The 13,088-nt window shown below is 32.8% G+C and overlaps 1 protein-coding gene and 1 long non-coding RNA gene across 5 annotated transcripts in view; one reads left to right on the forward strand and one right to left on the reverse strand.

Moving 5' to 3' along the window:
* The window catches only part of LOC105143137 (limbic system-associated membrane protein), a 222,755-nt gene that overhangs the window by 45,896 nt on the left and 163,771 nt on the right, over positions 1-13,088 (forward strand). The window lies entirely within an intron of this gene.
* The window catches only part of LOC147907063 (uncharacterized), a 233,418-nt gene that overhangs the window by 6,847 nt on the left and 213,483 nt on the right, over positions 1-13,088 (reverse strand). For both annotated transcript variants that reach the window (XR_015547703.1, XR_015547702.1), the window contains one exon: positions 5,126-5,319. This is a non-coding gene — a long non-coding RNA (uncharacterized LOC147907063). The remainder of the gene's footprint in view (positions 1-5,125; positions 5,320-13,088) is intronic.

The raw sequence follows: 13,088 nt of genomic DNA on the forward strand, positions 1-13,088 counted from the left end.
TCGAGTGGATGGGATTAATCGGTATACATGCGAATGTAGCGAAACGTATACAGAAAGATACAAAGTCTTTAACCAAGTAGAATAGAGTTTAATAAATAAGTTAATTGTTACGTTCACATTATAAATGGCAAGGAATATTACGTTAATATTTTATGGAACTGAATCATTAATTTTATCTAAAATGTCATTTAAAAATGTAATTTAATCTAAATTAAATAAATTTTAAGTAATAACAATAGTAGACTGCTAAATTCACGTTGTGAATCTATAATGCAAAAGATAGTCTTTATTTAAAAATTCCAAATCTTAACTTCAGGCACCTCTCAGTTTTTTCGAAAATTAATATAATAAATATAACAAATTAAAAAATTAAAATAAAAAAAGCTTATATATAAAAAATAAATAAATCTAAAAATTTTGAAATTGTGTTGATCAATCATTAAAACTCAAGGGAAGAAAAAATTTAAGTACTACAATATTTTAGGCCCAATTGATTTTTTTCGATATATAGATGGTATAAATTCGGATTAATACGTTTTCATCGACAGTGCAGCAAACAGGAACGTTGTTCGCATTAATTTAAACTATTTGTATTATCTATGCTTATGCATCGGATAAAAATCGATTAATTCTGAAATATTGTAATACTTAACGTTTGCCTGTTTTGTCTGAGATCTGTTATTCTGCCAATTGGTTAATTGATCCGATGACATCAACATTTTTATATTTATTTTTTATTTTCGAAAGAAATGTCTGGCTAAAGTAAAGTTTTGGAATTTTATCTTTTGCAACAAACCATATTTCAAAAGCGTATTTTCATTTCTAGTCCTCCCCTTGTTAATCAAAATTTGAAAAGAAAGATGTTATATTATTATTGAGATGTTATATTAGCGTGCATAGGCGAGCACGTTAAAACATGTAAGTGTAATGGAATCTTAACTAAAAGAAGCGTAACAATAAGTAATCGTTTCGCAAAACTAACGACGAGAGCAGATGATTTATCTAGATTGCATTGTGTGTATACATAAGAAAGTATTTTATATAAAAATAATATGTGTTTTTTTACCGAATCCAGCACATAATTAAAGTAGAAAATTAAGACGCTGCTAATCGATAATTTGTCATGATATCATTTGATTTTTCGATGTTAGGTCAACGCCCGCGACTGTTTTGTGACCTCGTTGCGGCCTGAACATTTGCGATCGAAACAGAATCTCCGGTTGTGGTGCAAATTTAATTGCACGTCGACGGCGCTTTTTGCCCGCGTTGCTACGAGCATTACGGTTGCATTGGTCGATTCGTAACGCGACGATTCGTAAAGTGAGGACGTATACAAGTGCGTGAACGTGGAAGAATGCAGCTCTTTCTGTGCACTACACACGCGTCGTGTAAAATTTAATCGGTTGCGTTACGCTCAATTACGTCAACGCGTTTAGCGGGTTTTTTTTTCTCCCTTCACTCGCGGAACACGTCGTTGCGCGTGAAACGCGCCACTTGACGAAACGACCCTTTTTTTCCGCCCTGTCGTTTTGTTGGCACATAGCGTCACGCGAAGGGTTGTTATTTTAACGACACGGCTTAATGCTTTTAATTCGCGTTATCGGGTGCTCGATAAAGTGCCCTAGTACGATCATTCAGGGAAACCATTAGCTCTCGTTATATTTCTTCAGCACATATTATACGCTAAATCGAATGAGTAAAGATCAGGAAAAAAAAAGAACAATGAATCATTTTCACGCAGTGTGCATAAATAATTTACGTAGATCATGCCTTGAGAAAAAAGGACGAACGCAAGTGAAGCGCAATACGGGGCGATAAAATTTCAGTAAAAATTCTCTCATAAATCTATAATTATTTTCAGTTAATACCTTCGAAAATATAGCCACTTTTAATTAACCAAAAGTAAATTTTAACTCTTTAATTAGGCATTTTCGACTTTTCCCTTTATGTCGTATGGATCGTTCAAGCACGATTATTGTAGATCGACGTGGCTGATTTTTACAAGGGTTGAATACAGTGAAACTACAGAGCCAGGGTGACACGTGTCGCAATACTCGTTCAAACATTCCCGCAAGCCCTTCAAAACTTCTCATGTCAGATGACATAAGCGCGAAGCGGATTTCTCCACAATAAGTGTGCGACATAGGCTTTTCAGTATTGTTTGACATGTTCATCTCAAGAACAACCCGCCGCCTCCATCTCTGTATCTTTTTCTCTCTTTGTATCCTCGCTACGAAGTACTTCGAGAACGAAGCAAGAGAAGATGTTGAGTTCACTCGACGACACTTGAATTTTCGGAAACCTCCTACTTGTGATCCTAGCAACCGCCGTGACGAGTCTGTGGATGAGCATGCTCACACAATCGACCGCTGCGCTCAGACGACGAAGATCCAGGACTAACAACGGGAAGTGTCCTTCCGTAGACAGCAAATCGTGGAAACGAGCACTGGTGTAGTATTTGAAAATCCTATCGCTTGACATGAATGTGTTTGCGAATTTCTCTACATCTCTACTACGTGTTCCTTGTGGATGATGTAGAGGATTTTACAACAACCTTCGAACTTGCATTGTTTGTTAGAAGTTTATAATTAAATGTATGTCATTCGCGATTTCAATTTTGATGATGGATTTTTTTTATTTTGTAAAGTAAAATGAAAAATAAAGTTTCATCTCTTTATTTGATTAATCATCATTATTATTTTATTTTACATGTATTTATATTATATTTTATATATACATTAAAAATAAAAATACTAAATTTTTATAAATATCTTTGAATAGTTCTAAAGTAAATGTTTACTAGATGTAAACATATATTTCTTTTTGATATAAAAGCTATTAATTTGATTTAACTATCATTTCTTTGAGTAAATATTTATTTGCTAAATAAATGTTTACTTAACACTATTTAAAGAAATATGTTAAAATTTAATATATTTTTCCAATGATAGTATTTTTAGATAAATTTTAAACGTTAATTAATTTTTGAGAGTGTCAGAAAACATTAGAATCTAATTTAAGAAATTTTAAAGATAGATTAAGTAGAATGTATTCTAAATAAAATTTAAAATAATATGAAAGTCGAGATTAAATAAATTTCAATTTTTGTCAAGCTTTTTTAAATGTGTTTCATATTAAAAATACCAAAGCTGATAATCTTTAGGAAGATATCAAATATTTATCGAGAAAAGATCATCTCTATTTTCAATAAACAAGCTCTCTTCAAAATTCGATACAATCTTCGCATAACAGTTTGTATAATTGCAACGCAACGTTTTTAGCACAAGATGGAGCACCGTAAGGACGTATTTTACGTATTTATTTTAATATTTATATTATATTTTTATACAAGAAATTATATTTTATTCATTTTTATTTAGGTTACTATTGTATTTATAATATAAATATATATTCAATATCCTCACATGATATATATATATATATATATATATATATACATATAATATCATCACATGATACTTTGCGCTTTCATTTTGAATATTCTGCTCATAAATATTATCGTTCGATAATTTGGTAATGGTAAATCGATACTTAACGCCAATTTCCCAGAACTTTGAGTTACGATCAGTTACTAGTTAATGAGTGTTCATGCTAAGGCAAACAGCGTCTTCAAACGTGAAGCTATTGTTGGAGATACTATGTCATTGATGGCAGCAGTATACGCCCATGGACACAAACGGCAAGGAAGTCCTGCTAGCTACGTAACATTAAACACTTCCACGAGCTAGGGTGGAGCAAGTGAAATTACGAGCGGGGTTCGGAGAGTTTAACTTCAAGGCTCTTGAAACGATGTACCTATATACGAGGTGTTCGTTTCATTTCCACTGGCAATTATCTATCCGTATTTATTCTTAGGTTGTAAGAAGAGGTTTGCTTCTTGTTCAAATGAAAGTCAAACAGTTTTAAAGCTCATATTATGAATGATGTGTGCTAAAGCATTTTTGAAAAGTTTATGCATTATATGAAGACGCAGTAATACTTTGTACCATATGGAAGATTAGTAAAATCTGTTATTTCTTTTGAGGAAAATATCAAAATTTATTCAAGTAAATGAGTAATTTTCTAAATTCTTTGAAATAGAATCTCACTCTACAGAGTGAAAATTAGCTGTCTTAAAAAAAGTGGCTTCATTTTCAACCTTTAAGAGTGAGATTTTGTTTCCAGAGTAAGAAACTTCACTCTAAAGATTTTAGAGGATTTAGAGTAATGATTTATATTATATGTATTTTTTTCAATGTTAGTACGGAAATTTCTTGCAAGGAAACAAAAATTGATTTTGACACGCTTTGTTATACAGCATCAAAAAATATTATATCCATATTTTTTTATTTGTTTATCTCAATATTTAGGAGTTGAAACAATCCTTAAAGTGAGGCTAAATTTAAAAAATTTAAGATTTTCGAAAAATATGAATTACGTTATTAAGAGTAAAAAATATTACAAAACCATATAAAACATTTTGTTTATACGCCTCATAGCTTTTAAAATATTCGCTGAAAATAAAAAACTCATTATTTTCAAAGGGTAATTTCGCAACCCCTAAATCTTGAGTTAGGCAAATAATAAAAAATGTGTGTGTGAGTCTAATATTTTTTGCTTTACAACATATTCAAAACCCATCAACATCAGTGAGGGACAATCCCGATGATTCCCTCATTAGATCAATCAAAACGCGTTTCAAATTCATTTTTAAAGATTTACTCGATTCCGCGGAACTATTCAACTTTTATTCCAACAAAATGTTAGTATCTCTGCTACTTCACTGAAATATAACATCGGAATAGGGAAAACGGGCCACCCTGTACAGAGGCGAGAGAAACAGAAAGCGCTTGGGGCTATGTAACGTGTTCAACAGTAAGAAAAAGAGAGAGAAAGAGAGAGAGAGAGAGAGAGAGAGAGAGAGAGAGAGGAGAGAGAGAGAGAGAGGAGAGAGAGAGAGAGAGACAGGGCAAAGCAATGTTGGAATGAGGGTGAAGGCAGTGGAAGAGGATGCGGTGGGAGTTAGGTATAGATTATTGTTAGAAGGTTGTTGAGCCAGCAATATATCTTTGGAACTCTGCCTTGCTCTCTATGAACTCGCCTTTCCAGTACGCTAGGTACATACCTCACTAGACGCGACTCTCAACGCGGGACACCCATGTTGCCAATGTCTGGAACGTCCAACTCCTCCGAGACTCTTCCCGCAGGGGCGCATCTGCGTGACGGTTAGCGCGACTTAATCCTTTCGGTGAGAATAATCATTTGCAGATATCATCCATCTGTAGCTGAGGAGCTGTCTCGTAGACTTCGTCCTTGAAACTGTAAAACAAAGCGGTAAAAATTTATTGTTTTTTATTCGTATTAGTTTTTACCGTGTTTGTTCGATAATGCATCGTTATTCGATAACGCGAGACGAATCCGTTAGATTCCGTTGGATGTTATTGGCACATCAGTGAATTGAAACATTGGGCAGTTGTCCACTTCGCGTTCCAATTTCATACAAACGGTTAAGCTTCATTCTCTAAAGAATCCGTCCCTGATCTCGCCGTTTCATTTTCTTTATTTTCTCGGACTCCCTTTGTCAGCTGATTCGCCCTTAGAAGAAGGATATGCCCGGTCGGCCTTGCGCCGGATTCCAATGTGATTTCCGACGTCGCTGTACTTTAATAAGAGAAGTTAGGAAGAAAGAAAGTGAGACGCTTAGGGTGCGATAAATGCGCCACAATAAATAAGAGTTAAGCTATCCCCATTGCGTTCAGTAGGCGTGAAGTAAAGGTAAACGAAGGGAGAAAAGAATAGAAGCAAGAATTGACAGATTGGATTGTTGCCGGGCAAAATATCAGATCATTTTGCATTCAACCCACTCTCTATTCATGTTTAGTCCTGTTTCTTACTTCTTAACTTCCAGGCGGCCGGGATGGCAATATATGGTGTCATCAATTTTGATTGTATAAAATGTATTTAAATATATAATATATATATATATATATATATATATATATATATATAATATAATATATATGTATATTTTATATCAGAAGTGTGAGTGAATATTATTACATTATATTTTGGTATAGATGATAAGATAAAATTTTAATTTCATATATTATACGTTTAATATTGGAAGAGTAGATATTGGAAAAGATCTAATTTAATAAATTTAACAGAAATTTAGAGCGACATGTTTGATTTTCATTAATTCATTATATGGATTAATTATATGGATAATTGATTAAAAACCTGTTTTCCTCGTGATAAATAATATTAAATTTTTAAATATTTATATATATATATATATATATATATATATATATATATGAGTGTTCAATCAGCTGAATTAAAAATATTTATTATTATTTAAAAATATCCTGTATTGCGTATTTTTTGCTATATAATTGTTACAGCGACACAAGTATCTTTATAACTGTGTGTATTTTAAGAATTTAACTTTTACTAATGCAATTTGATTATTAACGCAATAGTAATAGCTTTATTTTATCCGAAATTTTAGATATTTCAAATTGTTGGGATTTAATACAAAGGAGTACATTTATTCGGAAAAAGTGAATGATAGATTAAAAGTACTATGAATTATATATAAAAATATGAAATATTTTTATTGCAACAATTTTTAGATTTCTGAATGAAGTTTCATATTATATTCTCATTTTGTGCACCTGAATGCGATGAGGATTGCTTGGTTGTATATAATTTTTCCGCTTCCAACTTCACACGTGATCTTAATTCTATCCTCGAATATATTCTGAATTGTTTCAGTATCGGATGTGGAAAATAACTCGGCAAATTGCTTTTATGCGCTGTCGAATTTCTCGTCAACGAGTTAATCAAATATGCCCTGTTGCAGTTTGCTCGAAGGCGTTCTAGCGTCAAATCCAACGGTTTGTTGAGTGGGTTGCAGCTTTTAAATTTCCTTTCTCATTGAGGCGAAGCTGCACGCGATGAATAATTCACGAAAACAAATAATAGGGGCATATCACTACGCTTAAAAGGTACTATCGTTGTGAATCTCGTTAGATATCTCGTTATTAGCAACGATCCTCTCATAAAGTGTTAATCGATTGTATCGAACGCTCAAGGTAACGGTGTCCAAACCGATCACAATTTATGATCGATAAATGTCACTTAAAATGCTACCCCGATATAGAAAAAAGTAGAACGCGGCAACCATGCGGCAGAGCCGTCATAAAATATACTAACACCGAAAAATGGAACTAGAATTTATGAGAGTGAAACGAAATTTTATAACGCGCTACGGGTAAAATATGTATGCGATTTTTCTCATTACTGTTTATGCCGAGGGAAAAAAATGTACTTATCGCAACGGCAAGCAACGCTTGTTATTGCGAGGACATTCATCCGTTGTGAAACATGACAGTAATGGCAAAGAAATGAATATTCTTTTCTTGATTTTCTCTCTTTTTCTAATTATTGAAAATTTTTCGTATATACAGAGTATATAAAGATATATAAAGATAAAAAAAGTTATTTGTTTTAGCATAAAGTATATCATGTCCTATACTCCGAATGCGAGAATTTTTGGATTACTCTGTATAGAGAATTTATGATTTTGGCAGCTTTATTTTACTGCGTTCGAGATTTCCTCTTTTCAACATCTGTCGCTGTAGATATTGCCAGTATCAAAATGTAATATAACGTTGATGTAATTCTGTAAATGTGAAACCCGTTTCAAGCGAGATTATTATTCTATTCGCTTGAAAATATCTGCTGTTGTCGAGGTCAAGGATTAAAAGCTTGTTGAAACGGCTCATCCAGTACGTAGCTTTTCATTCCACAAAAGCGCTTGTCCTCGATAGCAGGGTAGATCGGATCGGATTTTCAATCTACACGTATTTCATGACATTCGACGAAGTAGATATTATTTAATAAACGATGCGCGAACAAAAATGGCAAACGGGGACAGTGAGGATGGAAAATCGAATCGAATGCAAGGGAGAACGCACTTCACTTCCGAGGATATAACCGGTTGTACGAAGGAGAAAATGGAAGGTAAAGGGGAAAATGGAGAAAAAAGAACGACGCCACACGGGCAAGGAAACCAGGTCCTTGAGGCAGTTTTACGTCGGGTTGCAACTATGTCGCAAAGCAAATTGGATCCGATGACATGAGGGGGGAATAATGCAAAAACATGTTCTCTAACTCACAGGAGACGGTATCAACAATATTTTTCTCACGAATTTACTTGCTATGAATCTATTTTTAACCCTTTTTTTAAATCTCTTAAACGGATCACAATATTGTTATTTCTTTTCAGTTTTTTGCGAAAACGAAGGAATTAAAAAAAGAGTCAAATTCGCTATTTTAATTTTCGTTAACACAACTGCACTTTTAGATAGAATTAATGCTAAAATTTAGCAGAGATAATCAACATAAATTCAACGAGATAATGTCCCGTGATAATAAATTGTTCACGAGATATTAATCGCGACATAATAATGAATTGCCGTGCAACGAAGTTTTCTTAAGATCAAGATTTCTTCGAGATTTGCGACAAACGTTTACGACGCTCTTGAATTTTAATAGCTTCATCGCATAAATGAATAATGAGACTAAAATATTTCTTTAATTAAATAAATTTATAATTCTAATACCAATTTAAAATGAAATAAAATTAATTAAATAAGATTAATAATTATTAAAATTCAAATTAAAATTCAAATTAAAAGACAATTTACTCAAATTAACTGAAAAGGAAACTTTTATTGATTATGTTTTAAGATATAATTTTCATTTATATAATAAAATTGTTTAATTTTGAATTGCTTTTTACAATACTATCAATGTATAGTATACAATATTATTAATTAAAATGTCTCGCCTATATTTTTTATATTTTACATAATAATTTAAATATACGTCAATAATTTTACAACATCTCATTATAATGATAACTCTGAGAATTTAATTTGTTTAACTTTTCGAGTCCGAATAATCTATTGCCGTTATATTACTACACAGGAATTACGGAGGTCCGTCGTTTTTGCACGTTTCCTTCTCATTATTCTTACTTCGCTCAGGGCACTCTCCGCTTCTCCGACACGCGAGAATTTTCACTTTGTTCTTTGAGTTTCGTTCGTAGAATTCCCTGGTAGCCTTTCGGCGATTAGAGATCTAGGATTAGTTAGTAATGTCGAAAGAGACCCTTCGGCATCTCGAATCACATTAACTACTGAATGAGAACGAATTTAAAGAAGACTAAGGACTCTCTTTTTTAACGAAATCGTTTTTGATGTTTGAAATCAAGTGGCATCTTGCAAATGCCATTTCATTGTAACAAATGTATTACACGATTACAATGTGGTGAACAATACATAACGAATGTAAAAACTGAGTATTGCAGTTTTATGCATATTTATATCAACAATAAAAAACGTTAAATCAACAAGACTAAAATATACAGTTATTTTCAATTTTATTATACAGTAAATTAAAAATGTATTTTTTTTGTAACGGAATAATTATTTCTTTCAATTGGAAGGGAAAAACACCCAAATGTTAATCAAAAAAATTAATCAATGTATGATAAAATTTTCTTGAATATCGGAAATTGGAAATTAATCTATTGTATTATGATCTCTCGGATATATAATTTTCTTGCGGGATAAAGCTATTCTCGCTAATGTAAAAAAAGACATCATTTTATAAATTAATAATTCAAAAAGTGCAAATAAGTAATTTATGCTCAAAGTTACAAGCGTAATTTATTTAGAGTAAAACATTTCTTTATTTGACTCATAATCAATGAGTTTCATACGTACTTTTCAGAACGTAATGAGTTTCTTTTCGCGTCTTCGGAATAGTTACGTTAATAGCGTACACAGAGAACAAACGAGAATAGCTTTAGTCTTGAAATTTTCTCGAAAGCTTTGGCCTCGTTCCATGAGATACTCCGCAACGTGGCGCCATTCCTGTTTCCGTCACGGAAATCCGCAGCTTTTTGAACGTCTGAGTCATTACGTAACTAATTTTAACCATCCTCGACACTGCATTTTGTTAATAATTGTATACATTGGTCGTCTATTATATTATCGATAAATTATTAATCATTAATTTAACTTGGATATTAATTACGTTTGTAAGTAAACAAGAATATTTAATCTGGAAACAATATATAGTAATGAAAAGAAAAATATGATATAATATCTACATTTATCTAAAATTGTAATAATTCCGGGTAAAACACAAAATCATAATAAAATCACAACATCACTTAAAATCATTTAAAAATTATTAATCACACTAAAAATATATTGTAAAATCACCATCAAAAATGTATCGAACACATCATCATGATTTTTTTTTAAATGATTTTTATTCAATGTCATCTTGATCTCATTACAATTTTGTATTCTACCTTGGATAAATGTAATATATTATAATTTTTTTCTGTTAATATGTTTATGATTTAGCTTTCAAAGAATTTTTAAAAATCTCATTAAGAATATAAACGCATATTACAACTTTGATTGAAATGTATGTAGTTTTCTTAGATCCAGTTACTGTCTAACATGTTCTTGTTAGTAACAGTATTGCGTAAGAAATGGATAAGAACTTGATAGAGTTTTATTTAATGACTGCAGCAATTCTTCTGATAAAAACATATACAATTTGCTTAAATACACCGCTACACTTGTTGTCTGATATCAATAGATTAATATTAGCTAACATACTACGTAGTCCATTTTATTCTCCTATTTTTGTTCAATAAGTAGGTAGATTTAGTGCATCTTTGGTGCGTAGTAATTGCAGGCAAAGCATTATGATTGGGATCTTGAGTACTTTTACTTACTAGATAGAGTTAATATAACTGTGCAGTGATTGTTAAAAAAATACATGAAATTTCTATCAGTGAAGTTCATTTTCGATAATACCACGGAACATTCTTTCGCACTTTGATCGAGAATGGAAAAGGCCAAAAGCTATAAACGGCTCAACCGATCTCATCGATGAAAAGACAAAAGCTGTCTCGAGGACAATCCTTCGGGAACGAACATGTGTGTATTACAGGAACGTTTAATACTTAGTGAAAGGAAGTAGGTCAGTTGCCAAATAAAAATATTAGATATAATAAAAGGTACTTCATTTCGTGCTTGAATTTAAAAAGCTTATCATATATCGAAAAAAGTAAATTTAAATAAAAATATAAAAATATTATATTAGAAATTTTTAATAAAACGGTCATGTCCATTTGTGGAAAGTATCAGAAATATGTTGCGTGACTTTTCACTTAATTTCTTTCGATATTGGAAAAAGTAGGTATATATGGAAGCACAAGAGAAAGAGGGGTGATATATTTAAACAGTATAAAAAAGTTACTTTATGCTCTAAATAAAATTCTTCTATTTAATATTTGCAACATGTAGATTAACATAAATAAGCTTTGTTTATAAAATTTTTATTTATAAGATTAATATGAATGCACTTTATTGTCGACCGGATATTTTACGTATTATAAATGTCTCGCGCCGTAGCTTAGCGTCGAGACACTATCAGTGTCTTCAGATATATATAATTCTATAAATAATATAGGGAAATGTTTTCAAAAGAAAACCTTTTTAACTTTATTACATTTGCAATTGTTATTAAAAATGCATAGAATAAGTCACTTTGCGTTGTCATTCACCGCGATGCTTACATGGATTGGAAAATCTGAACAAAGAATAGGGGTGCTGGTCTCATTTTTGAAAGAGCAGCTTTATTCGCCATTCAATGAAGATAATCCTTCGGCATAGGTCAAGGTAAAAAAAAAAGTTGGTAGCCCGAGGAAGGCGAATTAGGAGAAATTAAAAAACCTTGAGCCGGATTACGAATCTCTAACGAGAAGATTGGCGCTCATCATCCGCTCTGTTAGTCCCGTTCCGGCTGATTTGTCGAGACGATTTATATCTTAATCTTTTTCTTGGTTGCGCCATTTTCTACTCCCCTCCCCCTTCTCTTCCACCTCTCTTACTCTGTAGAGATCTTTGTCCGTATTCCGTCGTCGAGTTCTCCCATTATTAAGGACAATTCGACCAACGTTCACCGAAATCCGCGCTCATAATTTACGGTTGGGCCCATTTGCAACTCCAACGAGGCAAGAGAGCCTCAGGCTTCTTTCTGCGCGACAATTAAGGCATAGTTACCGCGCGCGGAGCAAGAACTAAACGCCCTTTGAAAACAGTTTAAAAGTTGCTACCTTGAGCTTTCGTAACTCGAATTAACGTTTCGTTCGTCCTCGCATCGCTCGCCGCCCGTCTCGCACGATGCCCATACCGTGATCTCATTGTGCGCTTCCGCGCGCTCGCGGAATCGAGTTTGCCGATATTTGAGTATGTTTGCGCGCAAACTTTCCCGGAATATCAATTTTTGCTCATTTCTGAGGAAGTGAAAAGAATGGAAGCTCTCCCATTAAATTATGCAAATATGCGCGGATTGCAGCCTCGTTGGGCTGCCTTTTGGTTTGTACTAGAAGGGTCAAGGAAAATATAGATCGTAAGTGCTCCAATTGCAAATATTTGCTTTCGCGAAGATATCGGGATGATTCTGGCTCGATTGACGACGAGAAATGCAAATAATCTAATTTATTTTTACGACCATCAATACCAATATCGCATTTCTCATCGAACTTTCTCGCTCTACATATGGCGATAAAATAAAGTAAAAGATTTCAAAAATGCAAAGCTTATACATCCGTCATGTACACTGATTTATATTCTGCAGAAATAGTGCTATTTGTATAAAATCTGAATTTGCAAGTAGAAACGAAACATACGAGACAGATCGGAATAGAACGCGGCTAAGTCATCCAATAACAATGTCACGGAAATAAGGCAGTTTATGCACATAGGAGCTGCCATAATCTTTCGGTGATATTCGTGTTTACGATCTTACTGCTCAGAACGTTGCCGTTTTTTCATATTGAAATTGCAACATTGCCAAAAATCATGCAACCAAAGTAAACTTATATCTAATCTTAACAATGTAGTTTTCTAGTGGTTCACTAAGGTACTTTAAAAAGTACCATAAAGCTATACTTGTATCTTGACTCTGTCCAATTTTGCTTCTATCCA

This window comes from Acromyrmex echinatior, chromosome 16 (genome assembly GCF_024713525.1).
Source record: "Acromyrmex echinatior isolate Ae372 chromosome 16, ASM2471352v2, whole genome shotgun sequence".
Taxonomy (NCBI): domain Eukaryota; kingdom Metazoa; phylum Arthropoda; class Insecta; order Hymenoptera; family Formicidae; genus Acromyrmex; species Acromyrmex echinatior.